The sequence below is a fragment of the Mandrillus leucophaeus genome, unplaced genomic scaffold, assembly GCF_000951045.1.
Source record: "Mandrillus leucophaeus isolate KB7577 unplaced genomic scaffold, Mleu.le_1.0 Scaffold352, whole genome shotgun sequence".
Classification (NCBI taxonomy): Eukaryota; Metazoa; Chordata; class Mammalia; order Primates; family Cercopithecidae; genus Mandrillus; species Mandrillus leucophaeus.
Window position 1 is genome coordinate 2,084,354 of NW_012103721.1, and position 15,557 is coordinate 2,099,910.

The 15,557-nt window shown below is 38.3% G+C and overlaps 1 pseudogene across 1 annotated transcript; it reads left to right on the forward strand.

Moving 5' to 3' along the window:
* The first annotated feature begins 2,706 nt into the window (after positions 1–2,706).
* LOC105546267 lies at positions 2,707–6,036 on the forward strand (annotated as a pseudogene). The gene is made up of 2 exons (XR_001007067.1): positions 2,707–5,099; positions 5,247–6,036. The product of XR_001007067.1 is annotated as a bcl-2-associated transcription factor 1-like (transcript).
* The last annotated feature ends 9,521 nt before the right edge of the window (positions 6,037–15,557 follow it).

Genomic DNA, 15,557 nt, shown 5'->3' on the forward strand with positions numbered 1-15,557 from the left:
ATCTCGGCTCACTGCAAGCTCTGCCTCCTGGGTTCACGCCATTCTCCTGCCTCAGCCTCCTGAGTAGCTGGGACTACAGGCGCCCGCCACCTCACCCGGCTAACTTTTTGTATTTTTAGTAGAGACGGGGTTTCACCGTGTTAGCCAAGATGGTCTCCATCACCTGACCTCATGATCCGCCCACCTCCACCTCCCAAAGTGCTAGGATTACAGGCGTGAGCCACCGCGCCTGGCCTAAAGGTACTACGTTTATTATTTCGGTAGTGAAGTAGCTGCATTTGACAACCAGGTCCAGAATGGAAGTGAGTGCCCAAAATTGAGCTAAGAAGAGATTCCTAGGTATAAGGAGATGATAAAATCTAAAGAGAAAAGATTTAAGATAAATCAGTTATGTGTTTCCTCAGGGTGATGACAGAATTCGAAGATGAAGGAAAGGTCAAAGGCTTTAATAAATAATAAGTGAGAATGACTGAGAAAGGTTTGGAGGTAAGGTTTAACAAGAGAAGAGAAGAGTAATCTAGAAGTGGCGGTGGAGAAAAACGAGGATCCTGATGCCATCTTAGGGTCTTCATGTGCATGGAATATTGGAAAATGATTCAATTCATGGAAGCCATTTTCTCTGGGAAAAACTAAACTGTAGTAAATTATAAGCACTGAGGAAATTACAAAGTAAAGATTATGAAGATATGAGTTTATTAATCTTGGAATGGGAATTCCTAAAAGATTGAGTAGTGAGAGCAATAGTGGGAATTTGGATTAAGAAAGAGAAATTGCATAAAAAGGGAAGTAGGGAGAATACAGCAGTCTAAGAGCTTACTTGGCAGAAACCAAGGAAAACAGGCTAAGGATCTGTGGACATATCTGACTCTCAGGTAGCCAGGAAAAGAACTGATGTTATCTTGGTGAGCATGAAACTCAAACATTTAGAGTTTAATAGCATTCAGGAAGAACCTCAAAAGAAATATCCCTGTATCTCATATTCTACTTGTAGTCACTGTTGAGATTATTGTATTCAGAATAATGTTACTAAACTGTCAATATGATTATAGTATCTTCTTTTCTTAAAAAGAAGTTCAAGCCACAAATCTTGAATGAGTAAAGAAGGAGGAAGAAGAAAGAGTAGTTTTTGGATAAATATAAAGGAGTAATATAGAAATGCAGGTATGTTTATGAAGATGGACAGAGGGAAAAAGAAGAAAGATTGAATAGATATATAAACATATTTTGAAGAAGAAAGGAGCTGTATGCTATTAATAGAAATATCAACAAGAAATAAAAAAAGTCAAACCAATGTTTTCTTTGTTTTTACCAGTTCTACCCTTTCCGGCTCTAAATGCAAGAGAGTTACAGTACAAAACCATAGTATTTTGTATCATACAGACAAATCTGAATTTGAATAATGGCTCTACCATATACTAGCCGTGACCTTAGACAAGTCACTTCACCTCTCTTAAGTATATGTTTTTCATTTACAAAGTGAGGTTGACCATCTGAACCTCTTAAGTTGCTTCGAATATTGTATGAAAAAACATGAGAAAGTATAAAACATGATACTTGACACATGGTAAATGCCCAGCAAATGTAGATTCTGTCTGTCTTTTTGATTGCTTTTTTTTTGGTTACTTTCTTTTTATTACTTTTCTGATAATGATTTCTAGTTTTCTTGAGAGTTTCTGCTTCTGCCTATCAAAATTCAGTATCATCTTAGACTTTGTTCTTGAACTCTTTCCCTTTGATGATTCATTTTCCCATTTTGAAATCTGTGATGTGTGCATTGGTGGTTCAGTTTTTTCATGGGCACTCGAAACCTTCTCACAGTCTTCAGGATATTTTACTTGAATGTTAACCTAGGTAAATTTAAACATATTTTAGATAATTAAGTTACTTATTTGTTATCACATGCAGCAAAACATTTATCTAAGTTTCATAACTAAGGGAATTGGCCTTCATACCCAATGTGACTTCAGGCAGTGGGCTGTTGGCAGAATAACAAGAGATTTGTTTTTTAAATGAATCATACTGTGTCTCACCTCTAAGTCTTAAAGTGCTTTGGAATGAATTTATTCTCCCTTTGTCTAGTAGTAAGAGTTCAAGCAAATCACTTTAGGCCTCTGGGTCTCAATTACAAAATGTGATGGTTATTCTAGCTCAATATATATATGATTCCGTGAAGCCTAGGGAAATTTCACACTTTTCTAGAGGCCACAACTGGTTTGTAGTAGATTGAGGAAGAGAACCCATATCTTCTAGCTCAGAGAGCATTGTATTTTCCCATATGCTCCTGTGGAAACCACAGGAAAATAATGTCACACTGTTACCAGTGGTGAATACGTACAGGTCTGCAGCAATTTGGTTCTTGCCTTCTAGGAGGAAAGAATTTGACTGAAGGGCATAGGCAGAGGAAGAGATTGAGGCAAGTTTTAGAGCAGGAGTGAAAGTTTATTAAAAAGTTTTATAGCAGGAGGAAGTGACGGAGCCGAGCTAGTGCGTCAAAGGTACCTCTATGGTTTTCCTCACATTCTTGAGTTGGGAAATGGCCACTGTTAAGTTGCAATGGAGATAAATCCCAGGAGCCACAATTTGGCGTGTCAGGAATTTGAATTTAGAGTTTAAATTCTCAGAGCATTCTCTCCAGGAAGTATTTTTAGAGTATCTCAAAGGCTTCACTTGACTTCTTGATCCTGCATAAACCCAAGGAAAAAAGAAATGGTTTGCTCCAATTCTAGATCACATTCTTCAAGGTCAAAGTCTGGATCACAGTCTAGTTCTTGATATAGATCAAGATCTCATTCTAGAAAGAAGCAATACAGTTCTAGGTCTCGTTCCAGAACATATTCAAGGTCTCGTAGTAGAGATCGTATGTATTCTAGAGATTATCATCGTGATTACAGAAATCATAGGGGAATGAGACAATCTTATGGGTACAGAGGAAGGGGTAAAGGGTTTTATCAAGGAGGAGGAGGTAGATATCATTGAGGTGGTTATAGACCTGTCTGGAATAGAAGGCACTCTAGGAGTCCTAGATGAGGTCGTTCACGTTCCAGGAGTCCAGAAAGAAGATCTGTTTCCTCTCAAAGATCCAGAAGCAGATCTCGCTGGTCATATAGATCTTCTAGGTCTCCAAGATCATCCTCTTCTCCTTCTTCATCCCCATATAGCAAATCTCCTGTTTCTAAAAGACAAGATGAGGGTCTCAGGAAAAACAAACCAAAAAAGCTGAAGGGGAACCCCAAGAAGAGAATTTGTTGAAAAGTAAATCACAGGAGGAACCAAAAGATACATTTGAGCATGACCCATCTGAGTCTATCAATGAATTTAATAAGTCGTCAGCCACATCTGATGATATTTGGCCTGGCCTTTCAACTTATGATAATAGTCCCAGATCACCCCATAGTCCTTCACCTATTGCTACACCACCTAGTCAGAGTTCATCTTGCTCTGATCCTCCCATGCTCAGTATGGTTCACTCTGCAAAAAATACTCCTCCTCAGCATTCACATTCCATTCAGCACAGTCCTGAAGGGTCTGTTTCTGGTTCTGTTGGAAATGGATATAGTCGATATCATCCTTCTCAGAATAGTCCAATTAATCACATCCCTTCACGAAGAAGTCCTGCAAAGACAATTGCACCACAGAATGTTCCAAAAGATGAGTCTAGGGGCCATTCCTCATTTTATCCTCATGGTGGAGATCAGGAAACTCAGACTGGGAAGTTCTTTAAAAGGTTCACAGATGAAGAGTCTAGAGTATTCCTGCTTGCTAGGGGTAATAACAGTGATAAAGAGGCTTCAAAAGAGACAGGATCAGAAAAAGGGAGGGCAGAGGGAGAATGGGAAGATCAGGAAGCTCTAGATTACTTCACTGATAAAGAGTCTGGAAAACAGAAGTTTAATGATTCAGAAGGGGATGACATAGAGGAGACAGAGGATTACAGACAGTTCAGGAAGTCAGTCCTCGCAGATCAGGGTAAAAGTTTTGCTACTCCATCTCACTGGAATACTGAGGAGGAAGGACTCAAGTACAAGTCCAAAGTTTCACTGAAAGGCAATAGAGAAAGTGATGGATTTAGAGAAGAAAAAATTGTAAACTTAAACAGACTGGATATGTAGTGGAAATGCCTAGCACTACAAAAGATAAGCACAAAGAAGAAGAGAAAAATTCTGAAATAACAGTAAAGAAAGAAACTCAGTCACCTGAGCAGGTAAAGTCTGAAAAGCTCAAAGACCACTTTGATTACAGTTCCCCTCTACACAAGAATCTGAATGCATGAGAAAAGTCTACTTTCAGAGAGGAAAACCCACTTAGGATCAAAATGATAGTTAGTGATTCTCATCATCCTGAATTCAGACTCAAAATGGCACGTGTTCCTCTTAATGATTCTAACAGACCTGCTTCCTTGACTAAAGACAGCTTGCTAGTACACTTGTCCATTCTGTCAAGAAGGAGCAAGAATTCTGATCCATCTTTGACCCCATTAAATTGCCACAGGCCAGCAACAGCACTTCAGAGTCATTTATTCAACACATTGTGTCCTTGGTTCATCATGTTGAAGAGCAATACTTCAAGTCAGCTGCAATGACCCTAAACGAGCGGTTCACTTCGCATCAGAAAGCCACTGAAGAACATAGTACTCAGCAAAAGAGCCCTGAAATACACAGAAGAATTGACATCTCACCAAGTACCCTGAGGAAGCATACCCGTTTAGCAGGGGAAGAGAGAGTTTTTAAAGAAGCAAATCAAAAGGGAGATAAAAATTAAGGTGTGACTCTGCTGACTTTTGGCATGACATTGATGGCCGTAGAAAAGAAAGAAGTAAAGAACAGGGAGATTCCAAGGGCTCCAGGGAATCCAGTGGATCAAGAAAGCAGGAAAAAACTCCAAAAGATTACAAGGAATACAAATCTTACAAAGATGAGAGTAAACATAAAAGTAGAGAGCAAGATCATTCTCGATCTTCATCCTCTTCAGCATCACCTTCTTCTCCCAGTTCTAGAGAAGAAAAGGAGAGTAAGAAGGAAAGAGAAGAAAAATTTAAAACTCACCATGAAATGGAAGAATACTCAGGTTTTGCAGGAATTAGCTGACCATGAAGAACCTTTTTTTGAATTAGAGGCAGAGGAAGAGCCAGAGGAGTTTTTGCTGGCACAAATACTGGTCCAAACAACTCAAATACTACCATTCAAAAGAGACTGAAGGAAGAGGAATAGGATCCAGAGTATACCCCAAAGAGCAAAAAGTACTTCTTGCATGACGACAGAGATGATGGTGTGGATTATTGGGCCAAAAGAAGAAAAGGTTGTGGTACTTTTCAATGTGGCAGAGGGCGCTTTAACTTCAAAAAATCAGTTAGCAGTCCTAAATGGACTCATGACAGATACCAAAGGGATGGGATTGTTGGAGATAAAGAAGAGACCGTGGAATATAATGAAGAAAAGAAGGACAGGTGCAAGGAAGAAAAGGAATAACAGATACGAAGTAAGATTACAACAGAGCAGAACTTGCACCCACCATTTTTTTTTAACCTGATTTTTGTTTTCGAATAAGAATGTAAGCATTTTACTTAAATTTTACTGTTTGCAAGTAGTCCATAGAAATTTTGTTTTAAGTCTTCAAATATCTTGAGAAATAGTAGACTGTATGTTGAAAATTGTACTGAAATAAAGTAGAAAATTGTTACGTACCATATTTGTAACTATCAACTTAAAAAAAAAAAAAACTTGTAACATTTTTGTTGCATGCATTGTAATTCTGCTTTGTCTATAAGATATGGTCAAGCACAACTCTGTGAAAGTTCTGATTCTCTGCCTTCCCTGTTTGTCAATGTTTTATTCTGAAGTAAACATTAGCTCTACATGTAAATCCCAGAACAGAATTTTTTTATAGAGACTACACTAATTATTTTAACTGTATACATCTGTTTAATTTGAAGACACTACATTGTAGGGCGACTAATTTTTGAAGTATACCACAGACAAAAAGTTGTTACTTTGGTAAACTAAGCTCGTTTAACACTTGAGCAAATGATTAAGGAGGAATAAAAAAGCTTTGTCAGTAGCTAAAAAGTACAAGCTATTAAAAATTAGATTGAAAAGTTTTAAGAAAATGTTATTTTTACTGAAAGCAAGCAGTGGCCTATAAAGAAGATTCTTAGGAGCTTTTTCTATTTGCGTTCAAAACTGAGTGTTCTCTTTCTATTCCTATTTGATAGTTTGAGTCATGGTCTTAGATATTAGCTATTTGTGAGAGGAAACTGGTTTGTAATAATACTGCAAATAGAAACCCCATTTCTACTGAACATCCTAGTTTTAAACAGAAGAAAAACTGTAATCCTGTGGTTGGTATAGGGGAGGTTTATCCTGCAGAATAAGTTGATACATTAGTATCTGATTTCATATCTTACATATTTATTTGAGCTGAACATTAGTTTGTAGTGTAACTATTAGTAAAAATAGAGAAACACAACATACTGTTCATTAATAGTATTTTAAGAAAATTGTTTTTCAAATGTCACCAATAAAAGTTTTGGCAGGAAGCTTGTTGCCGCATTGATCTAACTTGTTTTTTTTTTTTTTCTCTCTCTCCCCTATTTCAGTTGCAGTTTGTAAAATGACTTGTTCTTTTTCCTCTTAAGGGTTCTATTCTTCAGATAGATAATTTTTCAAATGTGAACTATCTTTTGCGTCTATATTGATAGCTCTTAAAGGAGTGAAAATCTAAAATAGTCAATTTCAATGTTAAGTCTGTCTGCTTTATGGGCATATATAAAAGTAGACACATTTATTTGTCAATTTAGTTGTGTGTGTTAAAAGGAGCTAATGCTTATTCTGTTAATGTAAACTTTTGAAGATCTTAAGTGTATTGCTCTTTCATCTTAAACACTTTCGAGGATTTGCAACGCATCTAGCACCTATATTATAGCCAGGGACATTGGTTAAGAGCTGTTGGAAACAAAATAAAAGCAAACTCAACATATGTGATGTTTATGGCCCTCAGATCCTTAGTATTATGTGATTTTTCCCCCTTAACATGTCTTTCTGAAATTGTCCATTAAAGCAGAGGAAATACCTGCCAAAGAAAGTACGTATTGCATTGATCAGGACATAACTAATGTTCTCCTGTTCAAAATAATACTTATTTACGTGTGAAAGCAACATGGATGTGATTCCCAACAAAGAATTTTCTTGACCCTTTTATTGTATACAAATAAATACATAACAGTTACTTGGTTAGACATCAAAAAAATTTTTTTAGAGCAGGAATGAAAGGAAGTAAAGTACACTTGGAAAAGGGCCAAGCAGGCAACTTTAGAAATCCAAGTTCCTAGTTCAACCATTGTGGAAGACAGTGTGGCGATTCCTCAAGGATAAAGAACTAGAAATACCATTTGACCCAGCCATCCCATTACTGGGTATATACCCAAAGGATTATAAATCATGCTGCTATAAAGACACATGCACACATATGTTTATTGCGGCATTATTCACAATAGCAAAGACTTGGAATCAACCCAAATGTCCATCAGTGACAGACTGGATTAAGAAAATGTGGCACAAATACACCATGGAATACTATGCAGCCATAAAAAAGGATGAGTTCATGTCCCTTGTAGGGACATGTATACATCTGGAAACCATCATTCTCAGCAAATTATCGCAAGAACAGAAAACCAGACACCACATATTCTCACTCATAGGTGGGAATTGAACAGTGAGGTCACTTCGACACAGGAAGGGGAACATCACACACCGGGGCCTATTGTGGGGATGGGGGAGGAGGGAGGAATAGCATTAGGAGATATACCTAATGTAAATGACGAGTTAATGGGGGCAGCACACCAACATGGCACATGTATACATATGTAACAAACCTGCATGCTGTGCACATGTACCCTAGAACTTAAAGTATAATAATAATAAAAAAAAAGTAAAGAGATCCAAGTTCCCTGTCTGACACTTGACTTGGGGTTTTATACACTGGCATGGTTCTTGGATTTGTGTCTCTCCTCCCTTGACTTTTCCTTTGTGCAGGCTGTCCATATGCACAGTGGCCTGGCAGCACTGGGGTGAGGCCACATGCAGAGTGTGTTTCCTGAAGTTGTGCTTTTGCTCATTTGAGGTGTTTTTCCCTTACCAGTCATGTGTTCCTAGAAGGTTATAGACCAGTTAAACTCTGCAATTTTGCCTCTCAGTGCTCATTCTTGAGCCTGCTCACCAAACTCCTGAGATCTTAACTAGAAGCTGCTGATCACAGGCTTCAGTTTTCTATTTTATTTTTTTGGAAGATTGCCTTTCCATGACACTGGCTGCAACCAATTATTATTTTAGAGAAACAGTTTAACAACCTCTTGACCATCCCCTGATGGTTGCCTGACATTCCTGGTTGTGGGGGTCCCTCTCCTGCCCTGTTCATGTCTGTCTGACTACCTGCTCTAACAACATGCTACCGTCTTTGCTATTACTTTCCCATACATAGCATCAGCTCAACTAAACCATTCTTGACACTCTTCTGGCCACCACCCCAAATACCTCAGGACAGAGACTAAACATGGTCTTTAGGCTGCTGATCTTGGGTGATAGGCTCCAGGGATCTAAGTTAAAAAGAAAGGTGGTAGAGAAAAATATTTCGCAAGAAAAGAGAGGTAAACAAATGAGTTCAGATGTCTTTTTTTTGGAAAAGGAGGAGGAGTTGCCCAACATAAAATCCACAGCTCCAAGGAACTTGCCACTAATAAATTAAGATGCTGAGACACAGACCTTTCAGTAGTATCAGCAAGGTTGACCTTTGCTGTGATATCTCCTGTTTACTGTGTATACAAATTATATAAGTCACAGCAAAGCACAAATTTGTCACATGGGGACATTCCATGTGGTTTCATTGCCCTTGGTGGTGTGAAGAGGAAGCCATGCTTTGAATGATCTCACAAAACTCTGTTTGTGTTATTTTAACATGACAAGTAGGTAAGAGGCCTTGGGAAATCCCAAGAAACGTAGGATGAAGGAAGGAAATTAGACTGTCAATGCCTGAATAATTGATATTATAGTTAACTCTTCCAGGGCAGTGGGTAGTGAAGATAATCAGGAAAACAGAAACGTAAAAAGCAGAAACCAACTATTAATTGATAGGTTTCTGTTTTGAAAACAGCTCTTATTTGTTTCTATCTCTTTCTGGGAAGTTGTAGTTTTTCAAGGGTAAACTCTAAGTTCTCTCTTGTGCAAGATTTTAGTTTCACAAATAAGTGGTTGAAATCTTGGGTTCTTTTTGCATTGGGCACTGACTGTCCTCTGTAACAGGAGCTGTGTGCCGGTTGATGTCCCAATATAGAGATATATCCAATTTGTTCTGTTCTCTTCCCCATTCGTCAGGGGCAAGATGCTCTCCTGCATGCCTCCATCCTCATACAAGGTGTCCAAATGCCCCTCCTCCTGTTTAGGGGCTAGGAAGTTCCCAAGACTATTGAACCCTAGGTTTTCTTTAGGTTGATGACATAGGTTATGCCAGTTCTTCAATCCATTTGGTAATTGCTTTTCTTTCCACTCTGCTTATTGGTACTTGTGGTTGTATATTGGTATTCCTTCTCCTTCCCTCCTCAAAGACCACTGGTTTTATTCTTCCATATCTCTTTGCTCTAGGAGATACTCTACTTTTGTGCTACCCTCCCCCAACTCCTCTAGTCTACGAGATGGGAAAGTTGGCCCTGCAAGCCTAGAAATCAGAATCTTCCTTTTGGATTTGACTTTCCATCTGCTTTGTTATAGTCAAAAGGAGGAAAACCAGCTCTTGGATAGCACTGAATGTTAAGAGGGAGCAGAATGCACAGGAAGCAACCATGCAAACATTCTAAGCTAGCATGCTACAACACCTATCTAATCATTATGTTTACCTTTTCTTAAATAGGACCAAGTGGATGAGACCAGAATGCATTTGTTTGATTAGTTTTGTCTTCTGCTGAGGTTTCCTTTGCTTGCAAGTGACATATAGCAAATTTGAATTAACCTTAATTAGTAAGGAACTTGATTGGAGAGATACTATGATATCTTGGTGAAATAAAAGGAAGAGAACAATACAGTCCTAAAAAGGGCAGAAGTACAAATGAGTCTTGAGAACTGCTAGTCCCAGGCTCTACAATGCCCTCATGGCTCTTTTCCTCTGTCCATTCACTCTTTTCCTTACTTCTATAGATTGGCTTGCTCTGCATGACAGAAAACATGACCACTCACTAATTCCTAAATGTAATTTTGTAATTGAAAGAAAGATATTATGTTCCCCTTCCCTTATAGAAAAATAAGAAGGAAGAAACAATCTGAGCAGGATATCTCCTAGCCAAAAATTTATTTTAGACCTTAAAATAATAAATTTCAGAGCTTCTACTGGAACTTTGTATAGTGAAATGAACAGCCCTTAAGAGACATGTGTTGGACAATGAGTTTGTTTTCCATTTCCAGGAGATACAATAGGATAAAATTGGAAGTATAATTTGGGGATAAAGGAAAGGAATTAACACTGATCTACATAATGACAATATTAAGTATGTCATTGTGAGATTGCTAGCCTTGCAAAGCCTGTGGCTGGTAAGAATATTTCTTCTCTTATGAGTTGAAATTAAACTGTTTTATTACAAACCAATATTTATACTTTCCATATATACATGTAAGTGTCTGTGTTTCCACCACTACCTGCTGGAAATTAGAATGATAATTAGACAAGTTCTGTGACAACCACTGGTACAAAGACTTTTAGAACCCTTGGGTTGTTATTTTAGGCGGAATCACTCAGACATGTAAAAATATTCCACAGAAAGAAGTCAAATGCATAATACAGCAAAGGTTTCCTGTTGGTAGGGACATAGTATCCCAAAAGGTGTGTGTAGCATCACAAAGAGAGACAGACCTGAAAATTAGCCAGGCATGATGGCACACACCTGTAATCCTAGCTACTCAGGAGGCTGAGGCAGGAGAATCACCTGAGCCTGGGAGGTGGATTGCAGTGAGCTGAGATCATGGCATTGCACTACAGCCTGAGTGACAGAGTGAGACTCCATCTCAAAACAAACAAACAAACCAAAAACAAAACAAAACAAAAAGAGAGAGAGAGAGAGAGATACAGACCTGAGAAGGGGACATAAGGTTAGGAAAACAGATGTTCATGAGAGGCTACCCTGTACAGTTTAAACTTCTTGATTGCTTTTATTTTAGATGGTGTACACAGCACATGACAGTCAACAAATATCACAGACTTAGCTTCAAAATATCTTACTAGCTTCTATACTTGCTAGCTAAATATCTATACTTAGCTTCAAAAATATCTATCTAGAGAAGAAATGAGAAAATGTGTCATGTGAGACCAGGATGGGTATAGAACACAGAGCAGATACCTACATATTCCTTGGTCCCACAGGGGTTCATAGGTCAGCAGACCCAGATTTCAGCTATATGGAGTGACCTACAAGAGTATTTGCTGCAAGTGTGAGAAACCATTCCTCACCTTCCTTTGCCATTGTCTATAACCCTCTTGCGTATTATCAGAGGCACCTTCCCAGTTACAATGTTCAATGACACAAGACATATTTAAGCACATTTAGTTTATCAGAATATGTGTTTGATCCAAAATAAATCATCTGTAACATAATTAGATGATTCATATTTTTGAATGATCACCGTTGTAGGTTTTATGGTCTGGACATCTCCATATGGAGTTACAGAACACTGTGGTAGAGGTTACATTATTTAATTTTCTCCTTTTTTATGTTTTAATGTTCTTTAGTTATTTCAATCTCTCTGTAAAGGCCAATATAGCTTTTCAACCTTATGTAGCAATGCTGTGTGGGATTAAAGAGTAGGCAGTACAGAAAATGTATCTGGAACAGATTAACCATTTTGCTGGTTCCAGTGCAGAGACAGAGTACACTATTAAGGTGACTACATCAAGGCATATGGGAGGTGACCAGCAGGGAAGCGAAGTTTTCTTAGGAAGGAACTGGGAATATCAGGATGGACTACTGTGAGAACTATGATGTAATGGCTATGTGGAACATGCAAGGAGAGACATGAGAAAACCATGCTTGTACACACAGACTTGAGATAGATAACAGTAAATTCGGAAGAAAATTGACGCATGGAGTATATGTTATTATCAAATTCTGGGTCCCAGTTACAAAATCCCAGGGTAGAAATTTATTGATTTATTTTAAATAAAATGCTAAGCCCGGGCGCGGTGGCTCAAGCCTGTAATCCCAGCACTTTGGGAGGCCGAGACGGGCGGATCACGAGGTCAGGAGATCGAGACCATCCTGGCTAACACGGTGAAACCCCGTCTCTACTAAAAAATACAAAAAAACTAGCCGGGCGAGGTGGCGGGCGCCTGTAGTCCCAGCTACTCGGGAGGCTGAGGCAGGAGAATTAATTGTACCCACTAGGCACGTTGCAGTGAGCGGAGATCGGCCACTGCACTCCAGCCTGGGCGACAGAGGGAGACTCTGTCTCAAAATAAATAAATAAATAAACAAACAAACAAACAAACAAACAAACAATAAAATAAATAAATAATAATAAAATAAAATAAAATGCTAAAACCCAGACCATCACTCAGTATTGAGGTAATGGTTCTCCTTCTGCAGGCGTATGATTGGGGAAAAGGGAAAGCAGTTTCCAAAATGGGAGAGGGATTAGACAGCCAATCTCACAGTAATGCACCCTGGGCCACATCATCTACTACTAAGCATTAAGACTGGAAGCATGTTACTGTTTTTGGCAAAGCTGACTCTTCCTCATATTCTTCCTGTTTGATATAAAAATGCATTATACAGGTCATAAAGAGGTTTATTTATTAAATGGTATAGTCTTTGTATTTCATGCATTTTAGTGTTTAAATATGCAATCAGACTTGGAACACTTACCTCCTTAACATGACAAACTATTAAAACACCTCTGGAAATACCAGGAAAATCAGAAAGACCACAGAAATAGAAAGATGACTTTTTTAATTCCAGGAAAATCAAAGTTTTCAGAAGCTATCTCATATGACCTGAAAGAAAAGAAGAAAACTGCAAAAATGAAGAAACTGAAATGAAAAATCACCAACTAGAAACAGGTTTACTAAAAATTAAACAGCAATAACAAATAATTACTTAAAATTTTTATTCTGAAATTGGTTCATGGTTACGATTTCTATTTTTCTTCTGCAAAACCAAGAATACTAGTTCTTTAAGGCTACTTCAGTATTGAGAAGAATGTTTTACAAAGAGGAGTGGCTGAAGCTTAGGATAGTTCTAGCTAGACTGTGAATCTGAGGTCTTTCCAAGAAAGACAAGTGGCCTCTAAACAAGAACATATTCCTTTGGTAAGTTTTTTATCTTTATTATGCTTGAGCAAGGCAAAATATTTGTCTGCCAAGGATCCTTCTCTTAGACTAGTGACCTGTTTCTCTGTTTGGAAGAACTTTTGTAATTGGACTATTATTTTTATTGTCCAGTTTTGTCTATCTCTTCTGCTACCGCTCTAGTTCAAACCTCTATCATCTCTTTCCTGGACAACTATCTACTAATTGTTTTCCCCAATCCCTCCAGCCATCCTTCCATTTCATTCTCTCTACTGTTGGAAGACAAAACTTTAAAAAATGCTAAATAAATAAATACATAAATAGATTCTGTTTAAAACCTTTTGGAAGCTGCTTCTTGCTCTTAGACACAGTCCTACATCTTCCCTAGGATCCACAAAACCCCCACATACCTAATCTTTGTTTATCCTACCTCACTCTCTAACCTTGCTTTGCATGGTCAAGCCAAATGCCCATCAGAAGAGTGTTGCATTTGTTGTTCCTCTGTCCGACATGCTTTTCTCCATACTTCTTCTTCACCTACGTAGCACTTTTTTGTTGCTATACTGAATGTGAGTGTCCCCTCAGAATTTATATGTTGCAATCCTAACCTCCAGTATGATGGCAGTAGGTTGTGGGGCCTTTGATGGGTGTTTAGGTCACAAGGGTAGAGTTCTCATGAATGGAATTAGTGCCCTTGTAAAAGAGGCCTCACCTATTCTAGATGAGAGAGAGCTTCCTCACCTATTCTATCATGTGAAGACACAATGAGAAGACAGTTGTCCATGAGCAAGGAAGAGAGCCCTCACAAGACACAGTGTTGGAATTAGATCCTGTGGGAGCTTGTTGTTCCATTTAGTCTTTGTGGAAATTTCAAATGGGGAGAAGCAGGCAGAGCAGGAGTGCCATCACTTCTATGGAAGCCTGCCAGCAGGTGACCAAGAGTAGTGCCAAAGTGGTGTGGCCTTACTTTGGAGAATTTTTCTCTTCCAGGCTCCTTGGCCTTTTAAGTACAATGAACTTTATGTGAGTACCCCGTGAAGATCAGGCTAAACCAGCTCATGGAAGACTGATGCATATTTCAGAATACTTTTTTTAAAAAATTATACTTCGTAATGCATATTCCTCTCCAGAGTCTGGAATATTTACGTTTACTTACAAAGCATTTTTCCTAAGAAGCTCAAAATTCTAAACTTGTCATCAGTTTCTTAATGGCAAGTGTAGTGTAACATGATTTTTTCAAGGAATTTGTGCAACACCTCTTGGAGCTGCAAGAGAAAAGCAAGCCCACGCAGCAGCACACAGACCTGAGGAGGTCTAGGTTCCTCCTCTGACCCATTATAAGCAGGTTGCTTCACCTTATAATTCACACATGGCTCAGGTTTTCAAGTCACTTCTGACTTTGCTCAAACTGAAATAACTAAGAACATAAGCAAAAGTCCAAATTCTTTAGATGTTCCACAGGACCAAGGACACTGCAGCTAATAATGGCTTAGGATGAAGATGGGTAGACTTAACAACGGGGAAGTGGCAGTGTTCACTTACCTTAATTTGTTTGGGAGAACAGATAAGTGCCCTTCAGTTTCAGTAGAGAATAAAAAGGCAAAATTTCAGAGGCATTTCATTTCATTAAGATTTCATTATCATGAAACACTGTTAAGGTCAGCCTCTTGAGGCAATGTGAATACGATAACTTTCCTGTGTTTGTACTTCGTGTATTAAATATTCCTGAATCAGATGCACACATTACCTAAGTGTCAAAACTATGTGTTTCTGTTTGACAATGTGTCATTTGTCAGAAGTTTGACCTTTTATGTCTTACAGTTTAAAAATATTTTTTCTCTTATATGATAATTTTATTTTAAAATAATAATAGATGACAAATCTCCCTAAAGGAAGGCATTTTTTCAGAAATTGTATGGATAACTATTCTGAAGTTTAGAGGTTTTCAGTGGAGTCCTGTACACTAATTATGGACAGTTTAGATGGTAATTTTAAGTAGTTGTAAGTGGGGTGGGTGATCAGGGGAGTAGAAAAGCAAGGGGAAAATCAGATAGGAGATTTCTTCTTTTAATAGTTTGAAAACAGTTGTTCTTGGGCAGGAGTTGGAGATTTAAAAGTGAAATGTTGAGAATGGGGCCAAGATGGCCGATTAGAAAGCAGCTGCAGTCGGAGGCACTCACAGAGAGGAATGAACGGGGCAAGTGAATACAGCACCTTCAACTGAAATATCCAAGTACTCACAC